Source organism: Lissotriton vulgaris, chromosome 1_1, assembly GCF_964263255.1.
Source record: "Lissotriton vulgaris chromosome 1_1, aLisVul1.2, whole genome shotgun sequence".
Lineage (NCBI taxonomy): Eukaryota > Metazoa > Chordata > Amphibia > Caudata > Salamandridae > Lissotriton > Lissotriton vulgaris.
In genome coordinates this window covers 276,570,528-276,588,499 of record NC_141685.1, presented here as the reverse complement: position 1 = coordinate 276,588,499, position 17,972 = coordinate 276,570,528, and the positions used below count along the sequence as shown (strand labels likewise).

Below are 17,972 nucleotides of genomic sequence, written 5' to 3'. Positions count from 1 at the left end.
AGGAATTTTTTTTTACACACAGTAGCAGGTTTAAAATTTCAAAGGACAATCTTTGAAAGTAAGGTTAAAACAACAATAATTCATTACATCAGTCTAGTCCTAAAATCAAGGAAGTTCATAGACACAGCAATATTACAAACATATAATTCATTAAGAAACAGTTTTAAAAAAATACAAAGCAACAATACAGACTTATACATGAAAACAACCCCCTCTCTTTCTTGTGGCCTATTGCTAAATTTACCACTTCCGATATCTGATCCAAAGGTCATTCATAGATACGGGTGTGTCAACAACAGTAGCATTGCACAAAGCGTTGACGCATTTCGGTGCAGGTAACAAACTGATATTGTAGCATCTTCTTCAGGACTTCTGTAATTAGGGGTCACCGGCTGAATAGAATATGTAATTCGCCCTCTCTGTGGGATTGTATGGAGAAAAAGCAATATATCACTATAATTGCATAGTTCTTATGATCATAGTTTCATCCACATTCATAATTTACTTCAATCAGATGTTGACAGGATCTCTGTCTATGTGCATTTATCCGTATAGTACTAGTTACTGTCTAGCACCCAACAATTAGTTAGTAGACAGAGAATTTTCTAATACATCCAAATCTATATGGGTCATTTTAGGAGGATCATGCCTTTGGTTCTAGAAGGTCATGTTGTATCTAGTTGTTCCCTCCGTTTCTTATTTGGTGTGGAAATCACTAGAGTTACTACTGAGATCATACTCATTCTCACAAGCAATCATTATTTCACATTCTTACCCCAGGAGGGACGGGCGAATTGACTTGCGTGGGTGGTTCTATGCTCCTATCCGGGCTTTATAGATTATAGTTCAGGATGATCCTGTAAGGTATGATACACCTTGTCAGGGACTATGTCCTCTTATTAGACATATCCTTTGTTTAATAGAGGGTATAATCTCTTTACCTTTTTATGTCCGTAGGACTCAACAAGTATCCAACCTCTTCTCTGTTTTCCAAGTCTTGAGTTCAATTGTATCTGTATCTACATGGGAAATTGCATAGTATTAAGATTATTGCTCCTTTCTAATTCTTCTCTCAACAGATACTTTTTATCTAGTTCAATCGAGACGTAAATACGCATTGGTATTCAAACCTAGGTATGGTGTTCTAACCTAGGTATGGGTGGTCTACCTTCACTCTTTCTTCGTATGGACCCAATTATTTACCTCCCCTTTTCCTGAATAAGATGACACACCTCAGGGTGTAGGTCTTGGTGGTCTACCTATCCTCATTCTATGTATTAAACAAAAATGTTTACATATCCTCCTCTGAGTGGAATGACACAGGGTAAAGTCTGTAACTAGTGGTTCTCTTATCATTGCCTGTGGTTCTATCCTGCTGTTCCCCTTGTTTTCAGTTTTAAGAGATACATCTCTCCCACCCTTCTGTGGATTTGGGGCAATTGGAACCTAGGTTTGAATACCAATGCGTCTATTTAAAACGTAATCTTTCAGAGCATATCCAGTTCCCAGACGGAATCAAAAGCGTCATATGCCCGTTTAAGAAAGATTTTATAAATTTTAAGGTAAGAAGCCGTCTCGATTGAACTAGATAAAAAGTATCTGTTGAGAGAAGAATTAGAAAGGAGCAATAATCTTAATACTATGCAATGTCCCATGTAGATACAGATACAATTGAACTCAAGACTTGGAAAACATAGAAGAGGTTGGATACTTGTTGAGTCCTACGGACATAAAAAGGTAAAGAGATTATACCATCTATTAAACAAAGGATATGTCTAATAAGAGGACATAGTCCCTGACAAGGTGTATCATACCTTACAGGATCATCCTGAACTATAATCTATAAAGCCCGGATAGGAGCATAGAACCACCCACGCAAGTCAATTCGCCCGTCCCTCCTGGGGTAAGAATGTGAAATAATGATTGCTTGTGAGAATGAGTATGATCTCAGTAGTAACTCTAGTGATTTCCACACCAAATAAGAAACGGAGGGAACAACTAGATACAACATGACCTTTTAGAACCAAAAGCATGATCCTCCTAAAATGACCCATATAGATTTGGATGTATTAGAAAATTCTCTGTCTACTAACTAATTGTTGGGTGCTAGACAGTAACTAGTACTATACGGATAAATGCACATAGACAGAGATCCTGTCAACATCTGATTGAAGTAAATTATGAATGTGGATGAAACTATGATCTTAAGAACTATGCAATTATAGTGATATATTGCTTTTTCTCCATACAATCCCACAGAGAGACATATTCTATTCAGCCGGTGACCCCTAATTACAGAAGTCCTGAAGAAGGTGCTACAATATCAGTTTGTTACCTGCACTGAAACGCGTCGACGCTTTGTGCAATGCTACTGTTGTTGACACACCCGTATCTATGAATGACCTTTGGATCAGATATCGGAAGTGGTAAATTTAGCAATAGGCCACAAGAAAGAGAGGGGGTTGTTTTTGTGTATAAGTCTGTATTGTTGCTTTGCATTTATTTTTTTAAAACTGTTTCTTAATGAATTATATGTTTGTAATATTGCTGTGTCTATGAACTTCCTTGATTTTAGGACTAGACTGATGTAATGAATTATTGTTGTTTTAACCTTACTTTTAAAGATTGTCCTTTGAAATTTTAAACTTGCTACTGTGTGTAAAAAAAATTTTCCTTTTATATTTTCATTAAAATAAGATTGTGAACGTTCAATATTTTGGTGTGGAAATTGACTTTAGGTTATAATAGAGTGATTTTTATTTTCCCTGTGTTCTAGTTGGCATGCGTGAATTGTGCGTGTAAAGATACTGTTAACTCTAGATATATGTGCACCCAGGGATTTCCCTTTGACTGATTGTCACGGTACCCTGTTCCCTGGTGAAAGTGGGGTACTCTCTCTCTAGAGACTGATTTTTTAAAAAGTGCCGATTTCGCAGGCACTTTTGTAAAAATCGCTGCATTTTGACAAAAGTGCCGATTTCGCGGCAAACCGCGAAATCGTAAACTCACGAAATCCTGGAGGGTCTGTATTTAAACTTTACACGTCTAGAGTAACTAGCCATTGTCTGTTAGAATGTAATGGTATTCGTTACAATAGAATAATTATCTGTCGTGTATCCTGTACATATCCAGGAATATCTTGAATATATGGACGAAGAATTGTATTGAGATATTTGGATATGGATTCCATAACACACCCTACTGTAGTTACAATCGGTCTGAAAGGCGGGTCTCTTTCATCTTTCTGAATCTTATGTGTACCAAACAGACTCGCTAGCCTGGGGTGCTCTATATTCATATAGTTGAATTCTTTTTCCCAGATATAGCCATTTCTTAAGGCCTTAGTTGATAGTCTGTATATTTTTTTTTTGATCTTGGGCGTGGGCTTTTTTTTAATTTTTGGATAGAACCTACTGTCACTTAACATTCTTCAATTTTGGTTATGTAATTTACAGGGTCTAGTATGGCTATTCCACCTCCCTTATCACAAATTTATCTGTTATTTCAGGGGAGCATTTGAGTTTCATTAAGGCTTTGTATTCAATAACTTATTATAAATCACCTGTTCAAATATTTTGATCTTTGGGGCAACTTGATCTACTGTGGGTATAAAAGTAGATTTGTGTGCCAATCCTGATTTGTTAATGTCAGTGGAATTATTTTCTATATTTGAGAAAAAGCATTTTAAGCAGATTTTCCCAAAAAATTACATTAGATTATTAAACAACTCAAACTTATTCAGTACATATCTTAACCCATTAGACAGAAGAGAATAGGTCGCTTCATTTAGGCTGGTTGTACTCAAATTGAATATGGGGATATCTTTTATTCCCTCCAATAACGGGCATTGGAGGTTTCTAGATATTGATTCTGGTTTATAGGTTGATATCCCCGGAACTGCGTTTAAAATTGTGCACAAGGCTGATATTGTAGTCTGGGTTGGTATTGTGGTTGGTATTGCAGTCGCCAATTCCCTCTGCTCTGATTGCGTCTCCCTAAAAAAGGAAGACATCCTTGATCAAAACACTGATTGTATCTATTGCCTCTATTTTCAAACGTAGTAAATGTTCCATCGTTATCGGTGTCTGATGTATCAGTAAATCGAGTTACCTTTTTGTTACACGATCTATATGTCTGCTGGTAAGATTGCTGGTCTTGTCCAGTTGTGTCTGATTGCATATAATAGCCATCAGAAAGATATGGGTAAGTGTTTTCCTTACTGAAAAACCTTATGTCTTTTTTAAGTTTTTCTGTTTTTTGTTTTGTTATATAGTCAGTATATGAGTTCAATTCCGTATCTAATTCTTTAAGTCTTTTCTTTGCGTCATCCACAGCTGTGGAACTTTTGATTTTGCTTTCTAGTTCCAGAATTTCATTCAGTAGCTGTAAAAGCATTTCCTTAGCTGTCTGGACTATCAGCATCATAGGGTCCCTCGAACACCTATTCACAATCATAGACCACTTTTCTAGGAATTCCTTAATACAAACAAATAATCCTGGAATATTTTTGATTTGCAATCCTTGTGGAATAATCCCAGTTCGTAGATATTCGAGCATGAACTGCCCATGCAGTTCTATTCATTTTCTCTTTTTCTTAAGAGACATTCATTTAATTAAGTACTCAAATTCAAATTTCAAATTCAAATTTCTTTATTCGGCACTTAGAAAGATACCATAAAAGTACATATAAAATTTCATTTAAAAATCATTTAAAAAACACATTAAAATAATATTTCAAAAGAGAGCTACTCATTTTTATTTGGATTTAATGTTGTTCTGTTATCAAAATTAATTGATGCTCCTACCATAGATACAAAATCATCGTCTGTAAACCCATAAGTTTTAAGGTTAGCCATGACTAATCCTAGTTGTAATATAACCTTTTTAATATATAAATTGTTTACTAGATTATTGTAAGACCAAGACTGAGAATGGATGATACATTTGGCCGCAAAGAATGTAGAGTAAAATAAACAATAATCAAAATAGGTAAACATAAAACAAATAACTTAGCATAAAGTGCTGTGAGAAAATAAAGAAAAGTGAGCACAATTAACAATTAATTAACCTGAACAGGTAATAAAACATAAATTGCTGTGAATAGTAATCAAGAAGAATATTACTAAAAAGAACAATACTCCCCTCATACACAGGCTATGAGAACTATACTTTTGAAAAAAGGGGAGCCCTACCAGAACTATGTGCTTGCTATACGCAGGGGCAAAACTAATGGGCATATTAGCAAGAAATAGCAATATTTATCGCTAAATGCGCTTAGCAAATTTTTTTTATCGCTGCCTATCGCTGGATATGTTAGCGGAGAAAACCTGCTATTAGCAACGTTTTTCTCAATTGTGCTAAAATATCCAGCGATAGTGGCGAAGTGCATGAATATCGCTGGAAATCCAGCTATATTCACACATTAACACCAATGGGGACTTAACCTGAAGATCCACCTCCCATTGGATAAACAGGTAAGTCATGTTTTTAGCAGGCGTTAGATTATAGCGATAATCGCGCTTAGCGCGATTTTTTCAATTGCTATGCCTTCCTTGCTAATAGGCAATAGCTGTGTTAGCGACTGCTTTTCTGCTTTCGCTGACATGCAAAGCGGGCCCCAAATTGGTCGCTATCGCCTAAAAGCTGTCGCTAACTGCTGCTTGATAATAGGGCCATAAAATTATTGCTGCTTTAGCGGCAAAAAGTGCAGCTAGAGCGGCGATATGGCCCTTGCTAATATGCTCTTAGTGTGTAAAGAAACCACTAGCAAGCTTCTATATAACCACTTGAGACTATTCTAGGTGCAATAAGACAGTAACAACACTACATACCATATAGAGAATGAACACTTGGTATTGAAAAAATATAGGGGCATATTAGCAAGGGCCATATCGCCGCTTTAGCGGCACTTTTTGCATATTTTTATGGCCCTATTATCAAGCTGTCGCTAACAGCAGTTAGCGACAGCTTTTAGGTGATAGCGACCGGTTTGGGGCCAGCTTTGCATGTCAGCGATATTTATCGCTAATGACATGCAAAGTGGGCGTACCCAAACTGTTAGCGACTGAAAGCAGTCGCTAACACAGCTATCGCCTATTAGCAAGGCAGGCATAGTGATTAAAAACATCGCGCTAATCCAATGTTTATCCAATGGGAGGTGGATCTTCAGGTTAATTCCCCATTGGCGATAATGTGTGAATATAGCTGGATTTCCTGCGATATTCACGCATTTCGCCACTATCGCTGGATTTTTTAGCACAATGGAGAAAAACGTTGCTAATAGTAGGTTTTCTCCGCTAACATATCCAGCGATGGGCAGCGATATTCTGTCAAGGATTTGGAAAATGAGTATGGATTGTATCAATATGATAATATAATTTTTCCACTTCATCACCATATACAATGTACTTATTCATTGATGTTGTTGTCATTTTACGCTAATATATATATATTATTTTTTTGCAAAAAACAATTCAATCAAATGAACTAAAAAGATATTTAAAAATGTAAATAAACAAAACTGTATATTTTTTCAATACCAATTGTTCATTCTCTGTATAGTATGTAGTGTGGTTGCTGTCTAATTGCACCTAGAATAGTCTCGAGTAGTTATACAGAAGCTTGCTATTGGTTTCTTTACATACATTCTCTTTTATGCATACATGGGCGCTATCTGTAATTTTTCCTCTGCCACCAACTGCGTTTCACAGCCACTTTTCAGACTAGGCCTCTCAGGCCAAAATGGGGACTATTTTTAAAACAAACACAACAGAAATTAGATATAGCAAGCAATCCCTTCTGTTTACCTCCCACCTTCTAACTTTTCTCCTGTTAGGTGTTACCTAGCGAAGCAACATATACGTGTTTTTACTCACCATCTGCATTCTTTTGCCACAATAACATTTCTACCACAAGCACAAATACATGCGTTTTATTCTCATCATTATAGGTATATATTAGTTAGACTCATTTTTATTAGTAAATAAGGTTTTCGCAAATAGCAGTTAGTTTTTCCGCATCTAGTGACTAGTACATTGTATACTTTGTTGATTAGTTTACATGCTTCACACAATTAATATCATTATAGTTATGAGGGGACAACATTGTAGGGGGTACAAACATTTGTGTTTCTCCCCTGCCCCATCAACTCCCGCCTTTGGTGATTCATCACCATAAACCCACTCACACCTACATTTTGAAGAACATGTTTCTAGTTCTTTCATCTTTTAGGTTAGCTCAAACTCTAGTATCTATTATACTCTGCCTTGTAGAGTTGTTGTACACCTTTTCTTTATATTCTTCTAATTCAAGTTCTCCCATTTTTCGTTCTCTCTGTTTATTTTCCTTGATGTTTATCTTTACTTGTTTTTCTGTTTTTCTTTTTCTAATACATATACACACCAGTCTTAACATTAATGCCATTAGATTTACTATTGTTACTGGTATTAGTATTTTCCCTATCAATGAACTACCTATTTCTGAAAACCGTTTCTTTACAACAGAGAAACGTTTACCTAGTTTCTCTAGAACACCATCAAACTCCAGTGGGACAATTTCTTTATGTAATTCAGTAAAAAAATTTCATGTATCTTTGAATGCTTTGACTTTTATCCGGAATATAGGTACAACAATGTTGCACTTTAAATACTCCACACATTCTTCCTTCTTTTGCTAATAAGATATCAAGAGCAAGTCGATTTTGCATCACCATAGCTCTCATGGCAACCATTTCAGTATTTACCATCAGAAATCTTCCAGCCGTATTTGTTGATAATCGATCTTCTATCGTTGACAGTTTTTGAATTCTATTTGCATTAAATGATATTCCCACTGCTAGTATCAGTGCTCCAAAAATGTCACCTATTATCTATGCAAAACTTTCTCTTCTTCTACGAGGCAGTGGCTTACCTATCTCATGGACTCCATTAGTTCCTCTACCTACTTGAAAAATCTTAGGAAAGACCAGACTCATATAACATGTTCCGTACCAGTGGTTCGGCAACCTATAATAAGCTTTGTTTCCATATATAAAATAAATCCCTGGAAATACTGGACCATTTCCTCCTTTGAATCCCCAACGCCCTATAATTCTGCATGTATCTTTACATGCACTTGCTCCCACAAAATAGTTGTCATACACAGTAATATCTCTACGAATACACAATTTCCCTTGCTGTGGGACATCCAATCCCATTGCTACATTAGTGTCACTTTTAACATAATTATTTTCATCAAAATTCTATTGGGGTGTTTTTATTTTACTTGCAGTTTCTTTTCCTTGGTCTTAATTCTTCTATCTTCAGACATTTCTAAAAATACGTTTTCTTCTTTTGTAAACTTGCATGTTAAATTATGTTTAAAAGCATATTCTATAGTTAATTCTTTTGTTTCCAGAAAAAAATCATCCAAAACTTTAGCAGGTTTCACTTTGTTCAGTCCATGTCCTACAGAAACTTTAGCAAAAATATCATCTATATCAGAATAATAATATTCTAATTTGCCTATTTTCTAACATACACTAGCTAATACACTACAGGACAGTCCATAAGTCAAAGGAAGGTGATGATATGTGATACCTTCTGCTACATACGCTGGTAATTGCATACACACGTAACAGTCTTGGACGTCCATTGTCTCTACATATTCATATAACAACTTTGAAAAAACATTCTTTGAAAAATCATTAATTGACCTATCTCTATGAAATTCAATATTATCCACCAATGTTACAACATTCTTCATATTATTTATCTTTACATTATTAGTATTATTATTCATCTCAGAAACATGTCCTAAATTTGGTCTAAATGGAATAACTATTGCTAAAATGATCCATATAAGCATTAATAAACTTGTACAATAGAACCACATTTTACACCATTTATGTAAAACGCCACATCTAGGGCCATATTATCAAGAAAGGGCGATACATTATCGCCGCTTTTATCAGCAAGAAACTGCTGATAAAGCAGCGATAATGGGCTTGATAATAGGCCTTGTGAATTCCCATAGAAGCCCAGGTTCTGGTGTTAACCTGGGCTTCTATGGAAATTCACAAGGGCCTATTATCAAGCCCATTATCACTTCTTTATCGGCAGTTTCCAGCCGATAAAAGTGGTGATAATGTATCGCCCTTTCTTGATATTATGGTCCCTAGATCTTCTAGTATCGTTTTCAGGCATTTTTTTCTCAACTTAATTTAGTTCAGATAATGTCTCTTTTCACACTTTAAAGTATGTCTTTTGAGTCAACTGTTCTTTTGCATGATTTTCTTTCAGTTCTCACACTTTGGGGCATATTACCAACAACTAGCGATATTTATCGCTAAATGGGCTTAGCAAGTTTTTTTTTATCGCAAGCATCGCCGGATATTATCGCAGAGAAAACGAAAGTGATAAAATATCCGGCGATAGCAGTGAATTGCGTGAATATCGCTGAGAATACAGCGATATGCACGCATTAACGCCAATAGGGTCTTAGCCAGAATATCCACCACATAATATCCACCTCCCATTGGATATAACGGCTAAGCGGGTTAGCGGTGTGCGCTCCATTGATGACTAAACACAATGGGGCAGATTTATGTTAACTGGCGCATCCCCAGGGATGTGCCAGTTAACATGCGCCACAGTGCGCCACAGCTCCGCCAGCCATGGTGCGCCGCATTTATAATGCGGTGCACCATGGTGCAAAAACGGCACAGATGCGTGACGCATCTGTGCCGGAAATGTGTTGCATTGCTGGAGTTGCGTCGCAAGCGCGACGCAGCTCCAGCAAGGCTCGGGGGTGCCCCATTTCAACAATGCTGCGTCAAGACCTACGCCTGCTTCAAGCAGGCGCAGGCTTTTGACGCAGCATTGGCTTAAAAGTGACTGAGTGAAATCTCATAGATTTCACTCAGCCACTTTTGCGAGGCGCACCTGCCCTGGAACGCCCACCCTGCGCCGGAACGCCCACAAGCGGCGCAGGGCTTTACAACGTGACGCATCTGCCTAGATGCGTCACGTTGTAAATCGTTCGTAGGGATGCGCCACGTTTACGCCGCCTTGCGTGACGCAACAGCGGCTTAAACGTGCCGCAAGGGCCTCATAAATCTGCCCCAATATGGCTCCCTTGAGCTTTGGGCCGACGGGCTCTGAGACGACGCACCTGCGTGCCAGTTCTGGCATCGAGGCCTTTAACTGTTGTGTGGCGGCCTTCTCTTCCACCCCTAACGATCTTTCTCTACTGATGAGGGAAGTTATCCCGAAACCCGAGACATGTCTCGGGCGATATCCTAAAACCCGGGACATGTATTGGGTCTAGAGATTCATCAGTCCTACAAGTACCGACTTGCACCCACCTGGGTGATCCACTAAAGAACTACAAGTACCAGAGTCCCGAGGGGCGATCCGGAGGAGGGGCTAGCGGTGTGCGCTCCATTGATGACTAAACACAATATGGCTCCCTTGAGCTTTGGGCCGACGGGCTCTTGGACGACGCACCTGCGTGCCGGTTCTGGCATCGAGGCCTTTGACTGTTGTGTGGCGGCCTTCTCTTTCACCCCTAAAGATCTTTCTCTACTGATGAGTGAAGTTATCCCGAAACCCGAGACATGTCTCGGGCGATATCCTAAAACCCGGGACATGTATTGGGTCTAGAGATTCATCAGTCCTACAAGTACCGACTTGCACCCACCTGGGTAATCCACTAAAGAACTACAAGTACCAGAGTCCCGAGGGGCGATCCGGAGGAGGGGCTAGCGGTGTGCGCTCCATTGATGACTAAACACAATATGGCTCCCTTGAGCTTTGGGCCGACGGGCTCTTGGACGACGCACCTGCGTGCCGGTTCTGGCATCGAGGCCTTTGACTGTTGTGTGGCGGCCTTCTCTTCCACCCCTAACGATCTTTCTCTACTGATGAGGGAAGTTATCCCGAAGCCCGAGACATGTCTCGGGCGATATCCTAAAACCCGGGACATGTATCGGGTCTAGAGATTCATCAGTCCTACAAGTACCGACTTGTACCCACCTGGGTGATCCACTAAAGAACTACAAGTACCAGAGTCCCGAGGGGCGATCCGGAGGAGGGGCTAGCGGTGTGCGCTCCATTGATGACTAAACACAATATGGCTCCCTTGAGTTTTGGGCCGACGGGCTCTTGGACGACGCACCTGCGTGCCGGTTCTGGCATCGAGGCCTTTGACTGTTGTGTGGCGGCCTTCTCTTCCACCCCTAACGATCTTTCTCTACTGATGAGGGAAGTTATCCCGAAGCCCGAGACATGTCTCGGGCGATATCCTAAAACCCGGGACATGTATCGGGTCTAGAGATTCATCAGTCCTACAAGTACCGACTTGTACCCACCTGGGTGATCCACTAAAGAACTACAAGTACCAGAGTCCCGAGGGGCGATCCGGAGGAGGGGCTAGTGGTGTGCGCTCCATTGATGACTAAACACAATATGGCTCCCTTGAGCTTTGGGCCGACGGGCTCTTGGACGACGCACCTGCGTGCCGGTTCTGGCATCGAGGCCTTTGACTGTTGTGTGGTGGCCTTCTCTTCCACCCCTAACGATCTTTCTCTACTGATGAGGGAAGTTATCCCAAAACCCGAGACATGTCTCGGGCGATATCCTAAAACCCGGGACATGTATCGGGTCTAGAGATTCATCAGTCCTACAAGTACCGACTTGCACCCACCTGGGTGATCCACTAAAGAACTACAAGTACCAGAGTGCCGAGGGGCGATCCGGAGGAGGGGCTAGCGGTGTGCGCTCCATTGATGACTAAATATAACGGCTAAGAACTGGTCTGAGCAGGCGTTAGCTTTTAGAGATATTCACGCTTAGCGCAAATATTTCCATTGCTACGCCTGCGTTGATAATAGGCGATAGCGAACATTAGCGACTGTTTTTTGGCACAAACAAGTTGGGTACGCCCACTTTGCATGTCATTAGCGATAAATACCGCTGATATGCAAAGCGGGCCCCAAACCGCTGGCTATCGCCTATAAGCTGTCTCTAACTGCTGTTAGCGACAGCTTGCTAATAGGGCAATAGAATTTTCGCCACTTAGCCGAAACCAGCTTCAAAAGTGGCGATAATCTCTTATCGTCCTCCTTGATAATATGCCCCCTTGTCTTTTTATTTTATAGTCTTCCAGTATAAACTGTTTATTATTGCCCCTTTTTACTCACAAGTTTCACCTTTGTTTTCTTGACTGCTTTCCATTTCTTCTATATCAGGCAGTGCAACATAAGTCCGTTCAGGTGATTTGTACTTCAGATTAGGTCTCTTTATTCTTTTTGGCCGCTGCAATTTTTCTTTAATTGCTTTATTTTGATCTTCTTGGCTTGTTATCTCATTCACTTGTTCCTCTTAACTTTTATTCACATGTATTAATTTTATTTCTTTAGGCCAATTGTCTCCTTTCCTTGGTTTCTTATTTTCAGTCTCTGTTATCTCTCGTTCAATTTTCTAAGCACTTTTTCTGGGACTTCTCCTTAGGCTTATTTCACCTTTGCTTTCATCAGATTCTGTTTCACATCTTATTTCATTTCCCCTTATCTTGAACCTTATGATCTCAGGTTCTACAACTAAAACTGATCCTTTTTGTTTGATTCAGTTTCTTTTAGAGGAACTTTTCCATAGCTAGTGCTTGGAGTCTCATTCTCATCATGAATTATTTCCGTTTCACCAGTCTCTTCATCAATATTTTGCTTCTCAGAGCTCTCTGTTTTACTCGTAGGATTCTTTATTTAACCTGTTTTGCTTTGTTCTTTTTCAGATTCGAAACTGTTGTCTAATATCTCCAGATGTCAACTTACAGGTCGATCTTCAAGATCTGGGATTTTGATTATTTCAGTCTCTACTTCAGATGCTGAACATGCACAACTCCAAACCCGTACTGACTATCAGTCACTACGGTAATTTGGACACCCTTTCCCGGTTTACAAGCTTGAATCAAAGCAATCAGTTCAGCAACTTGTGCTGAACGTATTCCTTTCAAACAGGACACTTCCATTATAGCTGGCACAGTGTATACAGCATATGCAGCACTCAAAATTCCCTAATCTATTCTTAAACATGATCCATCCACAAACATAACATTATCTGATTCTTCCAGAGGTTCATCTTTAATGTCAGGTCATGGTTTTGTGCAATATTCGAGTACATCCAGACATTTATGATCAACATCATCTTTGACTTCAACATCCAATGCATCAGGCAATAAGCTTGAAGTATTCGCCTTGACATATCTGACAATCGTCACACTGTCTGCACCCAAAATCTCTTTCTCATATCTAGTCAAACGACTATTGGTCATAAAGTGAGATGGCCTTCACCTTTAACATGAACTTCGATTGGAATTCCATAGAGCATATTATAAAGCCCATTATTGCCACTTTATCTGCAGTTTCCTGCCAATAAAGTGGCGATAATTGTATCGCCCAGGCTTGATAATATGCCCCTGAGTTCTTGTGTGGGTCAAAAGTATTTCAACTGAATGTGGGACATAAACCTTGACAGGATATCCCATCAAAATGCCTTCACTCTTGTCCAGACTCACACTTGTAGCAGCTACAGCTTTCAAACATTCAGGCAATGCTTTTGGTACGAGATCTAAAACCGCCAAAAAATATGCAATTGGTCTTCTCATTCTTCCATGCCTCTGTATTGAAAGCGCACACCCATCTCTCTCACTGCAATACAGTTCAAATTCTTTCTCATAATCAGGCATACCTAGCACTGGCGCTTCGCATAAGCTGTTTTGCAATTGTTCAAAAGCTTCCATCTCCTTCTCGTTCAGCACTATAGGATCTTTGACATCTCCTTTAGTCAGTCGCTGTAAAGGTTTTGCAATCAATGAAAACCCACTTATCCACTTTTGGCAGTAACCCACCATTCCAGAGACCATTCTCACCTCTTTCTGTGTCTTTGGGGGACTGATTCCTTTTATAATTCTGATTCCCTCAGCGGTCACTTTTCCAATTCCATTTTCAGTCTTATGACCTAGATACTGTACTTCTTGCTGACAAAACTGCAATTTTGACGGAGACACTTTGAGGCCGATTTACAATAACTGGTGCATCCCTGCATATCAGCAGGGATGCGGCAGTTATTGTGCGTCACGGCTCCGCCACCATGGATGCACCGCATTTACAATGCGGAGCACCATGGGGCAAAAATGGACAGATGCGTGACGCACCTGCTGCCATAAAGGCGACGCATTGCTGGAGTTGCGTCGCAGGCGCAAGGCTCGTGGGTGTACTATCCTTAAAATGCTGCGTCAATCCTTACGCTTGCTTCAAGCAGGCTCAGGGTTTTGACGCAGCATGGCCTTAAAAGTGGCTGAGTGAAATCTTGTAGATTTTACTCAGCCACTTTTAGGAGACGTTCCTGTGCTGAAACAACCCCCCTGCGCCAGAACACCTACATGTGGTGCAGGGCTTTACAACGTGACGCATCTCCCAGATGCGTCATGTTCTAAATACCCAGCAGCATGGTGCTAGCTTTGCGCCGCTGCTGCGTCACAAAAGTGACGCAACACCGGCGTAAAAGAGGCGCAAGAGGCTTATAAATCTGCCCCTTTATGTCCTCCCTCTGCCAAGTGATTCAACAATGCAATAGTATCTGAAATGCAAGCTTCTTTGGTCCTTGATGCCACTAATAGGTCATCAATATACTGAACCAAAACTGATTTTTCAGGCATTTTCAAACTTTCTAGGGATTTCTTCAGTATTTGATTAAAAATTGAAGGACTTTCTGTATACCCTTGAGGAATTTGGCACCATGACAAAATAAGCTCGCCAAACCTGAAGGCAAAAATTGGTTGGCTATCAGGGTGTAATGGAATTGTAAAGAATGCATTACACAAATCAATGACGGTGTACCATTATGCAATTGGTATAAGATCACAGTAGAATTTGGCACAATTGGACAACATGGAACAACAATTTTGTTTACCTTCCTCAAGTCCTGTACTATCCTAAAAGTTCCATTTGGCTTTTTCAGTCCCATTATAGGTGAATTATATGGACTGCTCATTATTTCTTTTAAAATACCTTGCTCAATCATTTTATTAAACACTGGGGTTACTCTTTCAATATTTTCGGGTGTCAATTTGTACTGTGGAGTATTTGGGTAGATTGCTTTTTCTATCACTGTAATTTGTGCAGGATTTATTCCTTTCATTAAACCTATATCTTCTGTAAAATCCCATCCCTCACTTTTTAACTGTTTCTTTTAATTCAATAGGAGTCTTTTCTCTGTCAATTACAGTGAATATTTCCCTCTATTTTCTTAATCGATTATCGACATGGTCACTTTATACAAAAGATCATTATCATCGGTTTGAAAAGCAATGCCATCTGGGATACAAAAAATGGCACAGCTCATTTTAGTATGTCGCGTCCTAGTAAATTTACAGGGCTGCTATTACATACCACAAAACGATGCATTTCTTTAAAGGAACCTATTCCGTTGCCTTCCTCACAGAGACCTGGATGAACGCCTCTTCAGCTCCCGACATCGCCATCGCCATCCCAGAGGGCTACAAGATCGTCCGGAGGGACCGAAACGCCAACCAGATGGGAGGAGGCATCGCCATCATCCACAGGAGCACCATCCGTCTCACGACCAGCACCGACAACTCCCTGACCACCGCCGAACACCTGCATTTCCAGATCCAGACCAACCCGAATACCACCCTCAGAGGCACCCTGATCCACCGACCCCCTGGACCACGCACACAATTCAGCGAGGACATCGCCGACTTCGTCAGCCCACATGCCCTCCCCTCCGCTGACTACATCCTCCTGGGAGACCTCAACTTCCATCTGGAGAACAACAACGACCGCAACACCAGCACCCTGCTCGACAACCTCGCCAACCTGGGACTCAAGCAACTGGTGTCCACCCCCACCCACCTCGCCGGACACACACTCGACGCTGTCTTCTCATCCAGCAAGGACATCGACTTCAGCCACGCCACAGAGCTTCAATGGACGGACCACAGCTGCGTCCACTTCACCTTCAAGAAAACAACGACCCACCACCACCAGCAACAGGCCGCCCGCAGAAGCTGGAACAAGATCACAGCAGACCAGCTCGCCACCTCCCTGAGCCAGCACCCTCCTGCCAGCTCAGCGAACCCCAGCCAGGCCGCCGACAACCTCACGAAGTGGATCAGCAACTGCGCGGACGAACTCGCCCCACTGAGGACCCCGCCCAGCAGACCCGGCAGCAAGAAAGCCCCATGGTTCACCGACGAACTCAAGAGCTCCAAGAAGAACTGCCGAGCCCTCGAGAAAGTCTGGAGAAGGGAACCGACACCGGACAACAGGACCTCCTTCAAACTTGCCACCCGGAAACACCACCAGCTGATCCGCGCCGCCAAGAAAACAGCATTCAAGGACCGGTTGGACAACAACGCACACAACTGCAAGGAACTCTTCAACATCGTCAAAGAGCTTTCCAACCCCAGCGCAGGAAACAACGACATCACCCCATCGCAAGACCTCTGCAACTCCCTGGCTTCATACTTCCACAACAAGATCGCAGACATACACAACAGCTTCAACAACCAACCAACGCACACCATGACCGAACAACCACCCCCCACCACCACCCTCCACGCCTGGACCCCGATCAGCACCGAAGACACCATCCGCACGATGAACTCCATCCACTCCGGATCACCGACCGACCCCTGCCCTCACCACGTCTTCAACAAGGCCGACGCTGTCATCACACCCCACCTGCGAGACATCATCAACACATCCTTCGACACCACCATCTTCCCCGAGAGCTGGAAACACGCCGAACTCAGCGCTCTACTCAAGAAACCAACAGCGGACCCCACCGACCTCAAGAATTACCGCCCCATCTCGCTCCTCCCGTTTCCAGCCAAAGTCATCGAGAAGACCGTCAACAAGCAGATGGCCGCTTTCCTCGAGACGAACGGATCCCTCGACCCCTCACAGTCCGGCTTCCGAGCCAACCACAGCACCGAGACCGCCCTCATCGCCGCCACCGATGAGATCCGAGCCCTGATGGACAACGGAGAAACAGCGGCCCTCATCCTCCTAGACCTCTCCGCGGCATTCGACACGGTCTGCCACCGCACCCTAGTACGGCGCCTCAGCAACGTCGGAATCCAGGACAAGGCGCTGGAATGGATCATCTCCTTCCTCGACGGGAGAACACAGAGAGTCCGCCTACCACCGTACAAGTCAGAGGCCACCGAAGTCATCTGCGGCGTCCCCCAAGGATCATCTCTGAGCCCCACCCTCTTCAACGTCTACATGAGCCCCCTCGCGGCCATCGTACGCAAACACAACCTCAGCATAATCTCCTACGCCGACGACACCCAGCTGATCCTCTCCCTGACCAACGACCCCGCCGCCGCCAGAGCCAACCTGCACGAAGGGATGAAAGAGGTAGCCGAGTGGATGACGACCAGCCGCCTGAAACTGAACTCGGACAAGACGGAGGTCCTCATCCTGGGCTCCTCTCCCTCCGCCTGGGACGACTCCTGGTGGCCTCCCGCCCTGGGCACCGCACCCAAACCGACAGACCATGCACGCAACCTGGGCTTCATCCTGGACTCCTCCCTCTCCATGACCAGGCAAGTCAACAACGTCTCCTCGGCATGCTTCAACATCCTACGCATGCTATGGAAGATCTTCTGGTGGATCCCCACCGAGACCAGGAAGACCGTCACCCAGGCCCTCGTCACCAGCCGACTGGACTACGGCAACGCCCTCTACGCCGGTACCACCGCCAAGCTCCAGAAGAGACTCCAGCGGATCCAGAACGCCTCAGCCAGACTCATCCTCGACATCCCACGAACCAGCCACATCTCCGGACATCTGAGAGACCTTCACTGGCTCCCCGTCAACAAAAGAATCACCTTCCGCCTCCTCACCCACGCACACAAAGCCCTACACGACCAAGGCCCGAGCTACCTCAACAGCCGAGTCAACTTCT

At 42.5% G+C, this 17,972-nt stretch overlaps 1 pseudogene; it reads right to left on the bottom strand.

Moving 5' to 3' along the window:
- Positions 1 to 7,236: 7,236 nt before the first annotated feature.
- LOC147746922 (uncharacterized) overlaps positions 7,237 to 17,972 on the bottom strand; it is a 63,710-nt pseudogene continuing 52,974 nt past the window's right edge.